Source organism: Hyla sarda, chromosome 2 (assembly GCF_029499605.1).
Source record: "Hyla sarda isolate aHylSar1 chromosome 2, aHylSar1.hap1, whole genome shotgun sequence".
NCBI classification, from domain to species: Eukaryota; Metazoa; Chordata; class Amphibia; order Anura; family Hylidae; genus Hyla; species Hyla sarda.
This window is the reverse complement of record NC_079190.1, coordinates 143136010-143155204: the sequence shown is the minus strand read 5'-3', so window position 1 is coordinate 143155204 and position 19195 is coordinate 143136010. Positions and strand designations below refer to the sequence as shown.

General features: G+C 42.6%; 1 long non-coding RNA gene across 1 annotated transcript in view; it reads right to left on the bottom strand.

Annotated features, from left to right (window-relative positions):
• The window catches only part of LOC130355423 (uncharacterized), a 45973-nt gene extending 43529 nt beyond the window's left edge, over positions 1 to 2444 (bottom strand). The window contains exon 1 of the long non-coding RNA XR_008888518.1: positions 2313 to 2444. This is a non-coding gene — a long non-coding RNA (uncharacterized LOC130355423). The remainder of the gene's footprint in view (positions 1 to 2312) is intronic.
• Between the last annotated feature and the right edge of the window lie 16751 nt (positions 2445 to 19195).

Genomic DNA, 19195 nt, shown 5'->3' with positions numbered 1-19195 from the left:
GATAGGTGGTCCGATCTCTTTGACCCCCACCGATCATAAAAATGAAGGTGCCATAGCACAGGTGGCAGCTTCACTGTGCAGGAAAACATCATAAATTGATGGCATATCCTAACGTGCCATTACTTTATGAGTTTGGACTACTCTTTAATACAGTGTTTTCAAACAATGTGCCTCCAGCTGTTACAAAACTACAACTCCCAGCATGCCTGGACAGCCAAAGCAGCCAACAGTAGGAGGCACACTGTGTGGAAAACACTGATTTATTATAAAGCCATTCACTAATACAATCTCCTAGTACTGCATGGGCATTCCTATAATACTTTGCACGGCTTTTACAGATCACACCAGCTGCTATTTATGGTCTGTAGATAGTCTAGGGCAAAAAAACTGTTTTATCCTCAAAATGTAAACATTTTCCCACATTCCTGTATTTCCTGGTGGTAAATAAATTCTAGTACAGTCCCCTCCAATATTCTCCAGCCCCAGAGGTTATTTTCCTTTGGCGCTTACCAATGCTTTTGTACTTTGCTAAACATCCACTCATCCACAAGGAAGGACGCAGCAGACCATATTCCAAAGTACCAAACAAAAAAATATGGGGCCTTGTATATATGTATACTAGCTGAGTACCCAGCTTTGCCCAGTTTTTCCTTAATAATCCTTGTTGGGGATGAAAATCAACAAAGGATGAAGCTTTTGACTTCATATCCCGTCCTCATATCCCGACCTCCTATCCTAACCTCCTATCCCGTCCTCATATCTTGACCTCATATACCATCATCATATCCCGTTCTCATATCCCATCCTCCTATCTCGACCTCATATCCTGATCTCATATCCCGTCCTCCTATCTCGACCTCATATCCCGTCCTCATATGCCGACCTCATATCTCGACCTCCTATCCCGTCTGCATATCCCAACCTCATAACCCGTCCTCATATCCCGACCTCATATACCGTCCCCACAGCCCATCCTCATATCCCGACCTCATATCCCATCTTTATATCCCATCCTCATATCCCGTCCTCAGGTGGGACTGATTTGTGATGAAGATATTGTAAGCTGAAAATAGAAGGGGATGTGGCTTTGTGGGACTGAGCGTGATTTGCAAGCAAAACCGCTGCACAAAAAGGGTAGATAATAAAAGGGTGGGGCTTCAAATGTGGGAGTGTCTTTGTGAGATGGGGTGTGGCTTGCAAGCCGGATTGACACATTCACCAGGAGATGCAGAGCGGAGCTTGTGGAGTAAGGTAACGGAAGTCCCATATACTTGCATGGGACTTGAAACAAAAACCCATCTTTTATATAAGGGTGTAGGTAAGGGTTAATTTAACTATCATACATTTTTACTTGACATATAAGTAATATCTGTACCAGGTATTATTGAAATATCTCCAGCCGTACGGAAGTTATGTGGGAACATACATTTCCCATTGATTTGCATGGGACTTTAACCCCTTAACGACCAAGGACGTATATTTACGTCCTTGGCCGGCTCCCACGATATAACGCGGTGACCCCGCGTCATATCGGGTCAGTCCCGGCATGTATCTGAAGCCGGGACCCGGGGCTAATAGAGTGTGGCAGCGATCGCGGTGCCGCTCGCTATTAACCCTTTAGACGCGGCGTTCAAAGTTATTCAGCACTATGTGGCTGTAACATCTGTTTGTGTGGTACATGAGATTAGGCAGGAATATATAGTCTCTCTTCCCCTAAGTGTTACCTCTCTTTATGATGACTGCAAAATACAGAATCTACTCAAATCACATAACATGTGAAAGGGAGGTGTGCTGTTTTTGTGTAATACTGACTTGTCAAAATGGCATATACAGTTTTATACAGATGGCCAATGGTTTTCCAGAGTTCCTATCCGCTAAGGTATTCTGGCTTGAGCTACCACTCTTCATTGGCTGGCACTTTTATAGCCTAAACCTCACCCGCCTAACTGCACCAGCCCAGTCTAGACCACACTTCATGACTTTGTGATATGCATATAGCTTTTACATTTTGTACTTCCTCTAATCCACTCTAAAGTAACACTTTGGGCAAGACTGATACACTGGGTAATGTGTTTCAAAGAACGAATCCTTGTGTCATGCAATAGGATCAGTTTATGTAGTGTGTATTATAGCTATGTAATGTAGAGAAAATAAATAGTCCATATACATTAATGTCACTGTTACAAACAGAAAAAAGTGAGAATTGTAAATATAGGATGCATCATAAAAAGTACCATAGAAGTAAGAGACATGCTGATGTACACCAATTAGCCACAACATTAAAAAACCTTGTGATGCCAAACAGCTCTCACCCTTCGGAGCCTGGAGTCTACAAGACTTCTTAAAGTGTCCTGTGGTGTATGGCACCAAGACATTAGAAGCAGGGGTCAGGGGCATAACTACATGGTGGGAGATTAATCAAAACCTGTGTAGAGGAAAAGTTGACCAGTTGCCCATAGCAACCAATCAGATTGCTTCTTTCATTTTTTAAAAGGCCACTGAAAAATGAAAGAAGTGATCTGATTGGTTGCTGTGGGCAACTGGTCAACTTTTCCTCTACACAGGTTTTGATAAATCTCCCCCATGGGGTGCAGAAGGTGTAGTTGCACCTATGTCCAGAAGCCCGAGGGGCTGATAATGGCTCCCTTTCCTATAAAAGGAAACCATGCTATATAAAAAAGCATCATAGTTGATGGCACTGTTACAGATTTTACATTGGGGTCCCACATCTTTAGGTTTTGTCTTTGGTAGGGCTATTGCGGTTCTTCAAATAGAAAAAAGAAAACTATACCCTCTTCAGCCTGCTTCCAAGATGAGTACTTGGAGCAAGACTTGCCTACTCAGCACATCCCACACATGCTTGGTTGGACTGAGATCTCTGCAATTTTGAGGCCAAGTCCACACCTTAAATTTCTGAACAACTTTTAAATTGTGGCTGGATGCATAATCCTGCTTAAAAAGGCCACTGCTATCGGGGAATATATTTAGCGATGAAGGAGTATACTTACACAATGCTACTAGACTCATAACATCCTGTACTCACCGCAAGGTAATGGACTTGACGCTCCTATTTGGAAGACACCGGTGGATTAGGTCTCAGAACACCCGTGGGCGCTCAAAGGCGACTTCTTCTGGCCTGAAGAAGAGCCAGAAGAAGCGCATATGCGTGAAACCGCTGGCAGTCACCTGTGAGCGCCCATGGACGTTGTGAGACCGGAACCACCGCTGTCTTCCATATAGGAGCGTCAAGTTCAATACCTTGCGGTGAGTGCAGGATGCTTTGAGTCTAGTAGCATTGTATATTACTGAAGTCTGTTTCATTCATACTTCCTAGCACTGCTGCTGGTCTTTATGTTTCTGTCCGCACCCCTACCTTGTAAAGCGGTAATCCGTGTGTATTTGAGTTCTCGATTGGGAGAGTTGGTAGTGCCATCCTGAATACCTCTGAGGCCACGAAAGGATTATACTTAGTCTTCAACAATGTTTAGGTAGGTGGTAACATCCATATGAGCAAAGACCCAAGGTTTTCCATCAGAAAATTGGCTAGTGCACTGCATATTGGGAATACCCTTATAATACTCAATCATCCAGCCTTTACAATTTTACCTTTGTCAGAGTCGCTCAGATCCTTAAAATTTCCGATTTCTCTGCTTCAAACACATCATCATTAGGATTGTTCACTTCACTTGTTCCCACCTCTTGGCAGACACCATTGTAACAAGATAATACATATTGTAATGTTATGGCCGATCAGTGTCTTCAGTAATAGTGTCTGCACTAAATTTCATCTGCCCTAGAAAAAAATCTACCTTACAGTTATTTTGTATTTTAATTCCACTATGAGTGTTTGCTGTTTTTTTTTTCCTATGGGTGTAATGTTGTGTAGTGGAAGAAACAAGTATTAGAAACTGGAAATCCTGTTATTAATCACGATAGAAGTGGTTAGTCCCATTATAGCTTCTGTCATATATTAATAACCATTCTGGAAATTAAATCATCCAAGTATGAAAATACCGCAGGGCAGAGAAGACTCAATTGGTTTCTCCCTCGGGACAGCTAATAGTTTTATTGTTATAGTCGGTGCTGCACATGGCAGGCATGGACAAATAAAGTATGTGCCTGTAATGTAAAACTGACTAAGAGAAAACATTTACAAAAACCCCCAGCAAAAAAATATAGATTCCTTAAATGATATTGATAAATCCAGCCTTTTCACTTTCTAGTAAATACACAAATCACATTTAAGATAAAAACAATGTTTAATACCTGAACATTCTGGCTTCATGAAATCTACCTCAAACAAATAAAGGTACAGTAGGGGGAACAAGTATTTGATACACTGCCGATTTTGCAGGTTTTCCTACTTACAAAGCATGTAGAGGTCTGTAATGTTTATCGTCAACTGTGAGAGATGGAATCTAAAACAAAAATCCAGAAAATCACATTGTATAATTTAAAAAAAAATGAATTCGCATTTTATTGCATGACATAAGTATTTGATACATCAGAAAAGCATAATTTAATATTTGGTACAGAAACCTTTGTTTGCAATTACAAAGATCAAATGTTTCCTGTAGTTTTTGACGAGGCTTGGACACACTGCAGCTGGGATTTTGGCCCACTCCTCCATACAGACCTTCTCCAGATCTTTCAGGTTTCGAGGCTGTCGCTGGCAATACGAACTTTCAGCTCCTTCCAAAGATTTTCTATTGGGTACTGTGAGAGACAGAATCTAAAACAAAAATCTAGAAAATCACATTGTATGATTAACAAAAAAAATTAATTTGCATTTTATTGCATGACGTAAGTATTTGATCACCTACCAACCAGTAAGAATTCCGTCTCTCACAGACCTGTTATTTTTTCTTTAAAAAGTCCTCCTGTTCTCCACTCATTATCTGTATTAACTGCACCTGTATAAAAGACACCTGTCCACACACTTAATGAAACAGACTCCAACCTTTCCACAATGGCCAAGACTAGAGAGCTGTGTGAGGACATCAGGAATAAAATTGTAGACCTGCACAAGCTGGGATGGGCTACAGGACAATAGGCCAGCAACTTGGTGAGAAGGCAACAACTGTTGGCGCAACTATTAGAAAATGGAAGAAGTTCAAGATGACAGTCAATCTCTCTCGATCTGGGGCTCCATGTAAGATCTCATCTCGTGGGGCATCAATGATCATGAGGAAAGTGAAAGATCATCCCAGAACTACATGGCAGGACCTAGCCAATGACAAAGAGTATATTGAAGAGGGTGACTGGAGAAGTACAGGAATTACTTCAGCGCTGGACACATGGAATAAGCAGGACCACAGGAATAAAACTAGGTCTGTTTAACCCTCTCAATCCACATCCACTCCAGGAAGGCTGCAGATGCTACATTGGTTCCACGCGCTCTGCATTGTTGTGTGTGAGTCCACACAACCTAGTTTGTTAAGTGGCTGTTGGTTACCCTCCCCCAACCCTGCTAGCTTGAGATAAGATCCTATACACGGAGCGCCGTCTTTCTCTTTTTCAAATGACCTAAAGAGAGCTGGGACCACAGTCTACAAGAAAACCATTTGTAACACACTACGGTGTCATGGATTAAAATCCTGCAGTGCATGCAAGGTCCCTCTGCTCAAGCCAGCGCATGTCCAGGCCCATCTGAAGTTTGCCAATGACCATCTGGATGATCCAGAGGAGGAATGGGAGAAGTTCATGTGGTCTGATGAGACAAAAATAGAGCTTTTTGGTCTAAACTCCACCCGCCGTGTTTGAAGGAAGAATGATGAGTACAACCCCAAGAACACCATCCCAACTGTGAAGCATGGAGGTGAAAACATCATTCTATGTGGCTGCTTTTCTTTAAAGGGGACAGGACGATTGCACCATATTGAGGGGAGGATGGATGGGGCCATGTATCGCAAGATCTTGGCCCATAACCTCCTTCCCTCAGTAAAAACATTGAATATGGGTCATGGCTGGGTCTTCCAGCATGACACTGACCCGAAACACACATCCAGTCTCCAGACCTGAACCCAATAGAAAATCTTTGGAAGGAGCTGAAAGTCCATATTGCCCAACGACAGACCCTAAACCTGAAAGATCTGAAGAAGGTCTGTATGGAGGAGTGGGCCAAAATCCCAGCTGCAGTGTATGTAAACCTGGTCAAGAACTACAGGAAATGTTTCATCTCTATAATTGCAAACAAAAGTTTCTATACCAAATATTAAGTTATGCTTTTCTGATGTATCAAATACTTTTGTCATGCAATAAAATGCTAATAATTTTTTTTTAAATGATACAATGTGATTTTCTGGATTTTTGTTTTAGATTTTTTCTCTCCCAGTTGAAGAATACCTATGATAAACATTACAGACCTTTACATGCTTGGTAAGTAGGAAAACCTGCAAAATTGGCAGGGTATCAAATACTTGTTCTCCCAACTGTTAATGATTTTAAGTAATCGTATATGTTTTTTCAGATCAGGTACAGAAGGGGATGTGAAATTACCTTGTTCCAACAAAAGAACAGTCAAATGTATCTTTTATCTGTTTTGCAGAGGAAAAGGTCCATTGAAGTCTATGGAGAGGGATTAAAATGCGCATACTGTGAAATCAGAAAATCTTCTGACCATTAACAAATCATGTTTTCCCCCATGATTCTGCCGTCAATACCCCACAATGAGAATGTGAAAACAGAATTTTTGAATTTTTTTCAAATGTATTAAAAAGGCAAAACTAAAATATGGCACTGACATAAGTATTCAGACCCTTTACTCAGGACATAGTTGAAGCACCTTTGGCAGCAATTACAGTGTCCAGTCTTCTGGGATGATGCTAAAAGGTTTGTACATCTAGATTGGAGAATTTTCTGCCATTCTTCCTTGCAGATCCTCTTAAGCTCTGTCAGGTTAAATGAGGACCCTTGGTGGACAGCTACTTTCAGATCTCTCTAGAGATTCGGGTCACTGCCTTGTTGGAAAATGGACCTTTGTTCCAGTCGGAAGGTCCAGAGCACTCTAGGTCACACTTTCATGAAAGGGAAACTGACAGCCAGTTCACCCACACTAAACCCAATACACAGGGTTATAGTGCCGGTAAACCAAATTACAATAAGGTATTTCTTACCCTGATCTGCAGTCTGGTTCCAGAGATACTAGTTGAATTAGCCTGCATTGCTAATAGTAGGCTTTGCGCAATGGAGGTGGGACATTCCGAGTCCGGCCTCCATTGTATAAAACCAGCTATTAGCAATGGAAGTCAATCCAATGTTTTGTTTTTTTCTGGAACTAGACCGTGGATCTGGGTGATACCTTGTTGTAATCCAGTTCATCCGCATTATAATCCTGTGCAGGTGAACCAGCTGTCCCTTTAAGAACGTCTCTATGCTTTGCTCCATTGAGCGTTCCCTTAACCCTGACCAGTCTCTCTGTCCAAGCAAACACCCCATGATGCTGCTACCACTGTCACCAGATACTTCACTGTAGGGATGGGATTCGGCAGGTGATATGCAATGCTTGGTTTTCTCCAGTCATGAAGCTTAGAATTGAGGGCAAAAAGTTTAATCTGCAAACTCCAGGTGGCTGCCATGTTTCTTTCACTAAGGAGAGGCTTCTGTTGGCCTACTCTGCCAAAAAGTCCAGATTAATGGAGGCTGCAGTGATGGCTGATCTTCTGGAAGTTTCTCCCATCAGGATCTTTGGAGCTCAGCCAGAGGGATTATTAGGTTCTTGGTCACCTCTCTTACTAAGGCCCTTCTCCCTCGATTACTTAAAGAGGTACTCTGGTGGAAAACATTTTTTTTGTTTTTTTTAAATGAACTGGTGCCAGAAAGTTAAAAAGATTTGTAAATTACTTCTATTAAAAAATCTTTACCCTTCCGGTACTTTTAAGCAGCTGTATGCTACAGACGAAATTATTTTCTTTTTCAATTTTTTTTTGTCTTGTCCACAGTGTTCTCTGCTGACACCTGATGCCCATATCAGGAACTGTCCAGAGCAGCATAGGTTTGCTATGGGGATTTTCTCCTGCTCCGGACAGTTCCGGATAGAATTTCCTCTGTAGCATACAACTGCTTAAAAGTACTGGAAAGGTAAAGCTTTTTTTTATAGAAGTCATTTACAAATCTGTTTAACTTTCTAGCACCAGTTGATTTAAAAAAAAAAATTCCACCGGAGTACCCCTTTAATTTGGTGGGGTGGCCAACTCTAGGAAGGGTCCTGGTTGTTCTTCCATTTAATGCTTATGGATACCACCGTGTTTTGGAAACTTTCAGCGCAGTAGACATATTTTGTACCCTTCTTAAGATCTTTGGTATTTGCTCTGACTTATAGACAGGGGTACATGTTTCCAAATCCTGTCAATCACCTGAATTTACCACAGGAGACTCCAATAAGGTGTAGAAACATCTTATAAAGCGTCTATTTACACGGCACAATTTCCGTTTGCGCAATTCCGCCTCAAATTAAAGCCCATAGACTTCTATGGGATTCCGCACTCCCATTCACACTTCGGAATTTCCGCTTGCGGAAATTCCGAAGTGTGAATGGGAGTGCGGAATCCCATAGAAGTCTATGGGCTTTAATTCGAGGTGGAATTCAGCAAGCGGAAATTCTGCCGTGTAAATAGACCCAAAGAAGATCAGAGAAAATGTGAGTCCTGAAGAGCTAGATATGTGAAATTTTATTTTTTTATTTTTTATAAATTTGCTAATTCTGCTTTCACTTTGTATTATTATTACTACGTGGCGCACAGAATGATGGGAGAAACTTGATTTTTTGTAATTTTAATACAAGGCAGCCACATAAAGGGTCTGAAAACATTCTAATGCATTGTACATATGTGTGCATTCTGCCTTTGATCAGTTTCATCCTTTTTTTCAAAGTATAATTCAATTTTCTGCCTAACAGACAGCCCACGAGTACAATATATTCTGTACATCAATACAGATGCAATACTGAAAATACCGATACCGTACTGAAGCCATTTCATCTGTAATATGTCTCCATTTTGGATCTGTATAAGACTGGTTTCACACAGCAGTACAGTGATCCCTCAACTTACAATGGTCTCAACATACAATGGTTTCAACATACAATGGTCTTTTCTTGACCATCGTAAGTTGAAACCAAACTCAACATACAATGTACAGACAGTCCAGATCTGTGAAACATGTCAATGGCCGGAAGAACCGACCAATCAGAATGGACATTCATTGGTAAAACCCCTGTATTACTGAAGTGCATGCACTGACTGGTGTCTGGTAGCGCCCCCTACAGTACAGGGAGGTATTACATGTTCTGTACACTTTACCTGTACCAGGGTTAGCTGCTCCTTTGGACACCAGGTGAGGGCGACTTCATGTTACTTTTTTAGGACATTGCGTGTACTGTACAGGACCCTAAAGAAGCTCCTGTCCTCTACATAGACCAGTGTTTCCCAAGCAGGGTGGTCTCAGCTGTTGCAAAACTATAACTCCCAGCATGCCCGGACAGCCGTTGGCTGTCCGGGCATGCTGGGAGTTGTAGTTTTGCAACAGCTGGAGGCTCCCTGCTTGGAAACACTGATGTAGACAGTGATTACAGCTCCCAGCAGATCTTTCTTACTTTTATATGTAAGGACTTGCTTTATCTATATTAGTTATCTACTTATCTTTCTTTAATCCTCACTTTTTCCTATTTTTGGATGACATTTTGGTGCCTTTAGAACCAATTACCAGATTTCCATAGAGTTCTGTTCTCAACATACAATGGTTTCAACAAACAATGGTCGTCCTGGAACCAATTAATATTGTAATTTGAGGGACCACTGTATTACAGTCAGTATATTTCACAAGTATTTGGTAGCCAAAACCAGTAGAGCATAAATAGAGAAAAGGTACAATGGAAAGTGCTTTAGACCCACATCTGGTTTGGGCTACCAAATACTGGTGTAAAATATTGATGGTGTGAAACCAGCCTTACTGCCATTTACCAATGCACTTCTGTAATAGAGGCCTAACAGTCATTCTTATGGTCCACCACTAGATGGCAGTCTAATGTTTTCCTATTTTATCCACTTGACTAAATATTTGTGATGAACATTATACATAGGGAAAGGTACTTATTAAATCTTCTAGGAGTGTTATGAAAATGTTTGCTGCCTGCTTTGTATGCAGTCACATGAGCTGTGTACATGAAAGCCCGTGGACATCTGAGCAGGTATCTCATTTGCTCTTTACTTGAGGGAGAACTCACTTACCTCCAGCGTTTCTAAGAAGTCCCATAACACAGCGCACCTTGATATGTAGTAATGAGCCCATTCCAAGGGTATTATGGTTTTTCACCGTCCTCATTGTTTGTGAATGACTTTCCTTAGTGGGGTTTATCAGGATTTATAAATACAATAACCCTTTTTATGCTTACAATGTTAAAGGAGATATCCAGTGGTGAAAAACTTATCCTCTATCCTAAAGATAGGGGATAAATTTCAGATCGCGGGGGGTCCGACCGCTTGGGCCCCCCGCGATCTCCTGTACAGGGCCCCGACAGCCCCCCCAATACAACTCTATGGCAGAGCTGGAGCGATGTATTGAGGGGGCCTGTCGGCCGCCGCTTCCTGCAGTGATAAACTACCCCTTTAAAACACACCAAATGTTAGCTTGTTCATTTCTGGTCCTTTCTGCAGCACTGATCCCTCTAATACAGGGATCTCTGTGTTTTGCTGTATCTTCTGAATTTGGCTCACAAAGCCCCCTGGTCTGCTGCTCACTCATTTTGACATCCACTTCTCAGGAAGGGGTATGTTCAAGGCAAGAACTGAGCCCGCCCTCACTCACCATGCATTCACTTCCTCCCTGAGTCTGCTGTGCTGTGCTGGGTATCTTCATCCAATCACTGCAGAATGCTATGTTACCCCCCCCCCCCCCCCGCCCCATCTCTCTGTTTTCATGCTGCAGTCTGATAAACAGTATAGAAGTGAGCACAGAGAAGTGCCAGTCCCGTCCTCACGTTCTGGACTTTGTCCTTGCCTATGCTTCAGCTGGGACAAAAATGATGCTGTAGTCAGACAGTTCTGGATAGTATGGAGACCCCTAGTGGTCTTTTTTTTTTATAAGCCATGATTTCTATAAAAAGAAGACAACATTTTCTTATGAAGTGTATTAGAAAGGTTAATGTTTTGTGAAGATGTGCATCTTATAAAAAGTTTCTGATTCTGACATTGCACATTTAAAGACTCTTGTGCTAAATAAGAAAAAAGTATTAGGGAGCTTTTACATGTGCTGTTTTGATGCAGTTTTTGCAGCCAAAACTAAGATTGGATTAAAAAACCAAACACGATGGCACAAGTGAATGCCCCCTCATAAGATTCATACTATTGTTTAGACATCAATCTAAAACCCCTGGACCAGACTGACTGCAGCTCTCCGCACTCACCTCCATTGCCCTTCCCTCTGTAACAAAAAACTCTATTTTAATTCCCTGGCATATCTTAATGATGCATCATCCAAAAATTCAACGTTTCAACATTTCCTAAATGTTCTGCCCTTTTTTTCTGATTATTTAATACAGGTACTTTAGAATATGGTACTTTTTCTTTTAGACACAATACTTACCATCACACCATTTTATCTTAAGAATCTTCTTTCAAAATTGAAACATTGTCCCAGTATCAGGGGGGTCCTGTTTGGTACTAATGACTGTAGTTATGTATGGCTGTAAATCGTCCTGCAGTAACCAAGTGGTTAAACCAATTTATCATAGTGTATAATACAACGGCAACAATACTAATGTATGCAGTTGTTTGAAAAACTTTTAGTTTGATTTCAAAATGTTCAAACAATTAAAGGCTTTGCATTGATTACTTTTATTGTTCATTTGTTTCCTGAAAGCAAAATGAAGCAACTTTCTAAATAGCCTCTATTAAACATTTCATATCATGTGTACATGCTTTTACATGGACCCATAGGGGGAGATTTATCAAAACCTGTCCAAAGGAAAAGTTGTCCATAGCAACCAATCAGATCGCTTCTTTCATTTTTAACAAGGCCTCTGAAAATGAAAGAAGCAATCTGATTGGTTGTTATGGGCAACTGGCAAACTTTACCTTTACACAGGCTTTGTTAACCCTCCCCCATAGACTTTAATTGTCTGTGTCAAATTCAAAGTGGCAAATCCATACCAAAATCATGCATAATTCCCTGAATATCCAAATAAGAAGGAAAAAAAGTGAAGAGTTTAAAATCTCCAATTGCTGGTTCTGCTGCAGTTCTGCAATCTATCTGTATAAAAATCTGCAACAATACATTTTATTGCTGATTTTATGCAGATTTTGAATTTAATTCACAACAAATCCGCCATGTATCTGTGAGATATATATATATATATATATATATATATATATATATATATATATATATATATACACTCTGCTTTTAAAATGTGCATCCCAGTTGAATTTCTGAATGTTTTTATCTTAACACATGTTAATAACATTTGTAATAAGCTAAATGGGGGGGACTGGTTCTCAAGGTCTTGAGTGTGATGGAAATGTGTTATATGGTTTTGTCTGTGAATATGTAATGATAGTGGTGTTTATGAAACACCACTATCATCATTACATATTCACAGACAAAACCATATAACACATTTCCATCACACTCAAGACCTTGAGAACCAGTCACCCCCATTTATCTTTACGAATTTTCTGCTTAATCAGGGTATACAGGAGATTATACCCAGACTGAAGTTCTCGCTCACCACACCAGATTGAGTACATCTCACACTTCCTTAAGCTTTTTCAATTTGTAATAAGCTGCTGGTTTTTCACCCACAAATCTGGACTGAAAATCTGCAGTGTATCTAGTACATGAGTATATACCCTAAAAGAGAACTCCAGCATAAATTAATGAATACCCTAGGGGATAAGTAGATGATCGTGGGGGATCCAGCTCTTTCAGTGAGGAGCGTGTGTCATCTACCGGTGCTCCATTCATTTCTATGGAAGTGCTGATGATGCCTGAGTGTTGTACTCGGGTCTTTTCAGTGCTCCCATAGAAAAGAATGGATTGCTTGGTGTCTGAAGTATGCGCCAGCCAGGGCCAGTTCTGCAGATGACGGGGGATCTTAGCGGCCAGACCCCCAGCAATCTGCCACTTATCCCTTATCTTGTGGATAGGGGATAGGTGAATTTTTTTTCTAAAATTCTCCTTTAAGTGTATAGGAAAAATGAAGAAAAGGACAGGCGTCCTGCACTCACCGCGTAAAACCTGGTCACTTGGCTCCCATCTCGGGTTGCTCCTCCGGAGGGATCTTCAAGACAGTGTGGGGCGTTCCTTTAAGTGTATGTTCACACGGTAGGAAAATGTGCAGAATGTCAGCCGAGAAAACACGGCAGGCATATCGCACATTAAAAAGTTCTAGCGGACACTAGGACCTCTTAGAAATATGCCATCTCATACTTATCCTGGGCACCAGTTTTTGATAACTCTTTCTTGAATGACCATAAGCCAATTTCCAATACGAAGACAACAATACATTTTAAATTCCCTTGTGCCCTATACAAAATAGTGTGTCACAGACACTTTGCATGACATAATCATATGTGTAAGAGCTGAATAACTTCTGTAGGGGAGTGGGAAGTCCGACCACCTGAGACCCCCCCCAATCTCATGGGCCCTGGCAGTCCACAGGAAGGGGGCATGTCGACCCCCGCATGGAGCGGCGGGCGACATGCTCCATCCATGTTTCCCATAGAAATAAATGGAGGGGGAGTGTCAGCCGTGGCTTCCTGCAGAGGGCAGATCACCTGCTTCCTATGGACTGCTGGGGCCCTGTACAGGTGATCGCAGTGGGTGGGGGGGCTCTGTACACTGAGGACAAGCAGGGCTCCGTACACTGAGGACAAGCAGGGCTCTGTACACTGAGGACAAGCAGGGCTCCGTACACTGAGGACAAGCAGGGCTCTGTACACTGAGGACAAGTAGGGCTCTGTACACTGAGGACAAGCAGGGCTCTGTACACTGAGGACAAGCAGGGCTCTGTACACTGAGGACAAGTAGCACTCTGTACACTGAGGACAAGCAGGGCTCTGTGCACTGAGGACAAGCAGGGCTCTGTGCAGTGAGAAAAAGCAGGGCTCTGTGCACTGAGGACAAGCAGGGCTCTGGGCAGTGAGGACAAGCAAGGCTCTGGGCAGTGAGGATAAGCAGGGCTCTGGGCAGTGAGGACAAGCAGGGCTCCGTACACTGAGGACAAGCATGGCTCTGTACACTGAGGACAAGCAGGGCTCTGGGCAGTGAGGACAAGCAGGGCTCTGTACACTGAGGACAAGCAGGGCTCTGTGCACTGAGGACAAGCAGGGCTCTGTACACTGAGGACAAGCAGGGCTCTGTACACTGAGGACAAGCAGGGCTCTGGGCAGTGAGGACAAGCAGGGCTCTGAACACTGAGGACAAGCAGGGCTCTGTGCACTGAGGACAAGCAGGGCTCTGTACACTGAGGACAAGCAGGGCTCTGTACACTGAGGACAAGCAGGGCTCTGGGCAGTGAGGACAAGCAGGGCTCTGTACACTGAGGACAAGCAGGGCTCTGGGCAGTGAGGACAAGCAGGGCTCTGTACACTGAGGACAAGCAAGGCTCTGGGCAGTGAGGATAAGTAGGGCTCCGTACATTGAGGAAAAGCAGGGCTCCGTACACTGAGGACAAGCAGCGCTCTGGGCAGTGAGGACAAGCAGGGCTCTGTACACTGGGGACAAGCAGGGCTCTGTACACTGAGGAAAAGCAGGGCTCCGTACACTGAGGACAAGCAGCGCTCTGGGCAGTGAGGACAAGCAGGGCTCTGTGCAGTGAGTCTCTGTGACATGCTCCTGGCTCACACAGCAGAATTATTGACAATCCGGGAGCCTGCACAGAGCCCTGCTTGTCCTGCCCTCACAGAGACAGCAATTATCTTTACCAAAAATATACACATTTAACCAATGTAAGTTACAAATATGCAGTTAATGTTTTAATCTACATTATATAAAAGTTTTTTTTGCTAAAGACACGTACACTTTAAAACACTGCTACTGTTTTTAGTTAAAATATTTAAAATCTATACATAAATGGTATCATGGATTGTGGTGCTTGGGGACTTTTTTTTATCAACTAGATATGGAATTTCATGGGCATTTATACTGGCTTTTGTATCCGTCAGTTTTTCTGGGGCTTTGAACTAAGCTCAAAGTCTCTGTCTCCATGCTTCAGGGGCTTACAATAGGCACAATCTATCTGGCTCTGTGACACAGCTACTCACAGTTTAGTTGTCTCCGGTGCCAAGTCTTTAATCTTTTGGCCTGTAGCTGTCTCTCTCTGGTGCTCACTTTCTCTGTCCAGGATGGGCACACTTCTCTACCTACAGTACACTGCCCATCAAACAGACTTCGTGTGGCAGCCCAGAGGGCATGCAGATAGTACAAGGATGGGACGCAGTTCTAACACCAGTCATCGTCTCTGTCTTCTGATCTCACAATGGCTCTAGAGCTTCCACAGGGGCTCTTTGAAGGCTGGCACACTGACAGTGGGATTGCTTAAAGATGAGGCCTTCAGCCTTTTGGGGTGCCCTTGGTGGTTATTTGCAAAGTTGAGGCCAAATAGAGTAATAAGCTTAAAGAAGCAATGGGCTGTCAGCCATATTGATTCTACATTCATCATTGAAATTATTGCCTAATGCTGCCTACACTTCCCCTGAATCCTCTGAAGAGAGGAGGTGGAGTCTCATCAATGCGACTCATCTAATATCACCTATTGATCTATCACCTGGCTAACTTTTAGCGGCCAGCAGCCTAAACTGCTGGGACTCATAAGTGGGTTGAGGTTAGTTCAAACTAAGCGCAGTTTTCATGCATTTTATTTGTAAAGTTTTTTTTAGAGAAATATTGCCATGAGGTGAATGTGATTTTTACCTATAATCACAATTAAGTTATCTTATAAAGATTTGATGTCTTAAGGTGGTGTTCACACGTAGAAAACTTTACTGCTGTTTTTGCAGTGACTTTTCAAAATTGCAGAACAGATTACATGTTTTAACTGTAATTTGAGCAATTGCGGTAAAATAGCACCATCTTTGCCACGTTTATGAGAAACACCGCAGAAACAGAAAAAAACACAATGGTCCTGATTTACTAAGAGTGGAGTGGAGTTTTTCTTTGTAAGTTTTAATTCCCTACAATAATTTTTTTCCCCATGGTATTTACTAAGGTTTTCCTACATTTTGAACTTTTCCCTACATTTGCTTATTTTTTTTTATTTTTTATTTTTTTACACATGCTCTGATCTGTCAGGTTTTCCTCAGCTCAAATCCACCATATTTTCTGTGGAAACCTTAGTAAATATGTTGGGTCTTTGTGAAAATTTTGGGGACACACCAACTTTTCTGTGACTACGCTCCCTTTTTCCCGACGGCCACGCCCCTTTTTCGGGTTTTCTCAGTAAAATGGAGAGTTGGTTGGGTTATTTTCAATTCTGGCGCAATGAGACAGAATTCTGGTGCGATGAGACAGAATGTTGGCGCAATGAGTCAAAGTCTGTCGCGGTGCGCCAGAATCTGGTGCACAACCCGACAAAACATGTTGGGTTATTTTATCAGCTATCGTACTGCACTGTAATTGGATGTTCCGTGTTGGGCGCTGTCCTTTTGAAACAATGCCTTGTGTTTTATTTCTGTTTAAAACTAATAAAATCTTACTTGATAAAAAGAACATGTTGCGTTTACAATAGTAAATCAGGGCCAATGTATGAACACGGCCTCAGGGGAGGTGTATAACTACTATATATTCTGAACCCATAAAGATAGCAGCAGCAGTGTACAGATAGAGCTGGCAGGGGAGGGTTTTGGGAGCTGCGAAGAGGAGTCTGATAGGTGAGGATGTCATTCTGCAGTTCACAGGATGTCTGCTGACTGAGGACAAGCCTCTTAATCTGACACATAAAGCAATTTCATTTTCAGGTGGTCTGAATGTTGGTCACATGACCCAGGTACAGTAATGAAAAGCATGGAGGCAACTTGGCTGGAATAAAACAGATAACACTGTAGAACTAGTGGTGGTAAATGTGCCTGATATAGGCAAAAGAAAAACCTTCTTTAAGGTGCTTCTTTAAATAATTACAGTACTTTTACTTAAAGGAGAACTGTGGTGCAACATTTTTAATTTCCCCTGCGCCTTGGCTGCAAAAAAAAAATTCAATGAATAACTTTAACTCACTTTCCCCCGTTGCGCCAATAGCGGCATCCCGGTCCTACGGTGCTGCTCTTCTTCCTGCTTCCTGGGCTCGGTGACTCAAACTGAACTCAGCGTATCGCCGGCCATAGCAATGTCTAGCCTTGGCCGGTGATAGGCAGAGCTCACTGTCATGTAAGAAACCCAGGCTCCTTACATGACAGTGCGCTCAGCCTATCATTGGCCGAGGCGGGACATTGCTGCAGCCAGTGATACGCTGAGCGCATTATGAGTCACCGAGCCCAGGAAGCAGACCAGCACCGGACTGGGACGGTGGTATTGGCGCAACAGGGGAATGTAGGAGGTGAGTTAACATTTGTTTTTTTTAGTTTTCGCAGCCTGGGCACAAGGGAAATGAAAAATGTTGCACCACAGTTCTCTTTTAAAGCATGACGTCTCATACCCAATGGAAGTATATTTCTTGAAAATGAAAACATTTGTGGCTGGAGCAGAATAACCCACAGTGTTAATGCTCTTAGGGTATCTGGGGCTGGTCAATTTTACTCTAGTCCTTGATATCAATAGTCCCTTGTCTTTTTCCCTGCAGCAGGTGGATTCTGGTAGCGCTAAGAGGTGGCATCCAATATCCAATTGTCTCCCTAGTAACTTTCTCCCATGAATGCAATTTGAAAACTCCTTCTACTCTCCAGCCCACTCACAGAATAGGACTAGTTAGCAGAAGTAGATTTTACCCTCAAGTTGGATCAGGACTGTTAAAAAGAGCTGTAGTTGTTCTTGGTTGTTCTTAACTATTCTCCTCTGACACAATTCCCTCTTTCTCTCATGGAGAGGCTTACTCTGCACGTCTTAGCAGAGAGGCTAAACCAAAGCAAACTCCTCTTTATATAATCACTGCCCACAGTTATACAGTTAAACTACTTTGAACAATATAGAAGATAATCAATTCTTTCTAAATATAATTATGAGATCACTGGATAGAACCAATGTTAATATAGCGCTGTCTAAATGCTGGATATGCAAGCACAAAGGTAAATGCAACAAACAGGAATCACCAACAAAACTAGGCCTCTGGTCATGCTCACACATAGATATGCACAAATGTATGAAAAAAAATATAAAAAAATGAAAAAACACCTTATAGCTGTGTTCCTAACCACAACCTGAATATGCATGCGTGTCACAAGGGTCCCAGGGCAAGATCAGAACTGTAAGTACTCTGGTACAGGTGGTATAATGTACTATACTATTGGGATACAGAGGAGAGACAAAAATCTGATACTGATACACAAGAATATTCCCCTCCAATAAATATTGTATTTTTTCTTTATAGGAGATGGAAATGTGGGGATAAGTGCTCTCTAACTCTTTCCTATCCGCTTCAGCTGTCCCTGCCTTTTGAGGGACCCACCTCCTTAAAGGGGTACTCCGCTGCCCTGCTTCGGAAGCTCCGCTTCCCAGCGTCCGGAAGTTTATTGTTTCGAACGCTGCGTGCTGGCTTCCGTGTTCAGGGTCACCCCTCGTGACGTTACGCCCGCCCCCTCGTGATGTCACGCCCCCCCCCCTCAACGAAAGTCTATGGGAAGGGGGCGCGACGGCCGTCGCGCCCCCTTCCCATAGACTTTCGTTGAGGGGGCGGGCGTGACATCACGAGGGGTAGCCCTGAACACGGAAGCCCGCAAGCAGCGTTCGGAACAATAAACTTCCGGACGCTGAGGAGTGGAGCTTCCGAAGCAGAGCAGCGGAGTACCCCTTTAACAGGGTGGCCTCAACCACGGTGCCGTTCCCTCACCTATTATAAGTGAGGGAGAAAACAACAAATAAGACAGACGAGGCAAAGTAAACAATATATAGTGAGCCCTGGAGTCCTCGGTACCACGCACACAGGGATTCGATACCACACACAAGTGATAATAAACAAAAATACGTACAAAAAATATGGTCAAGCCCTCATCAGGGAACAAGATACCATAGAATATACATATTCTGACGTGTTTCCCCTGTCTAGTAAACC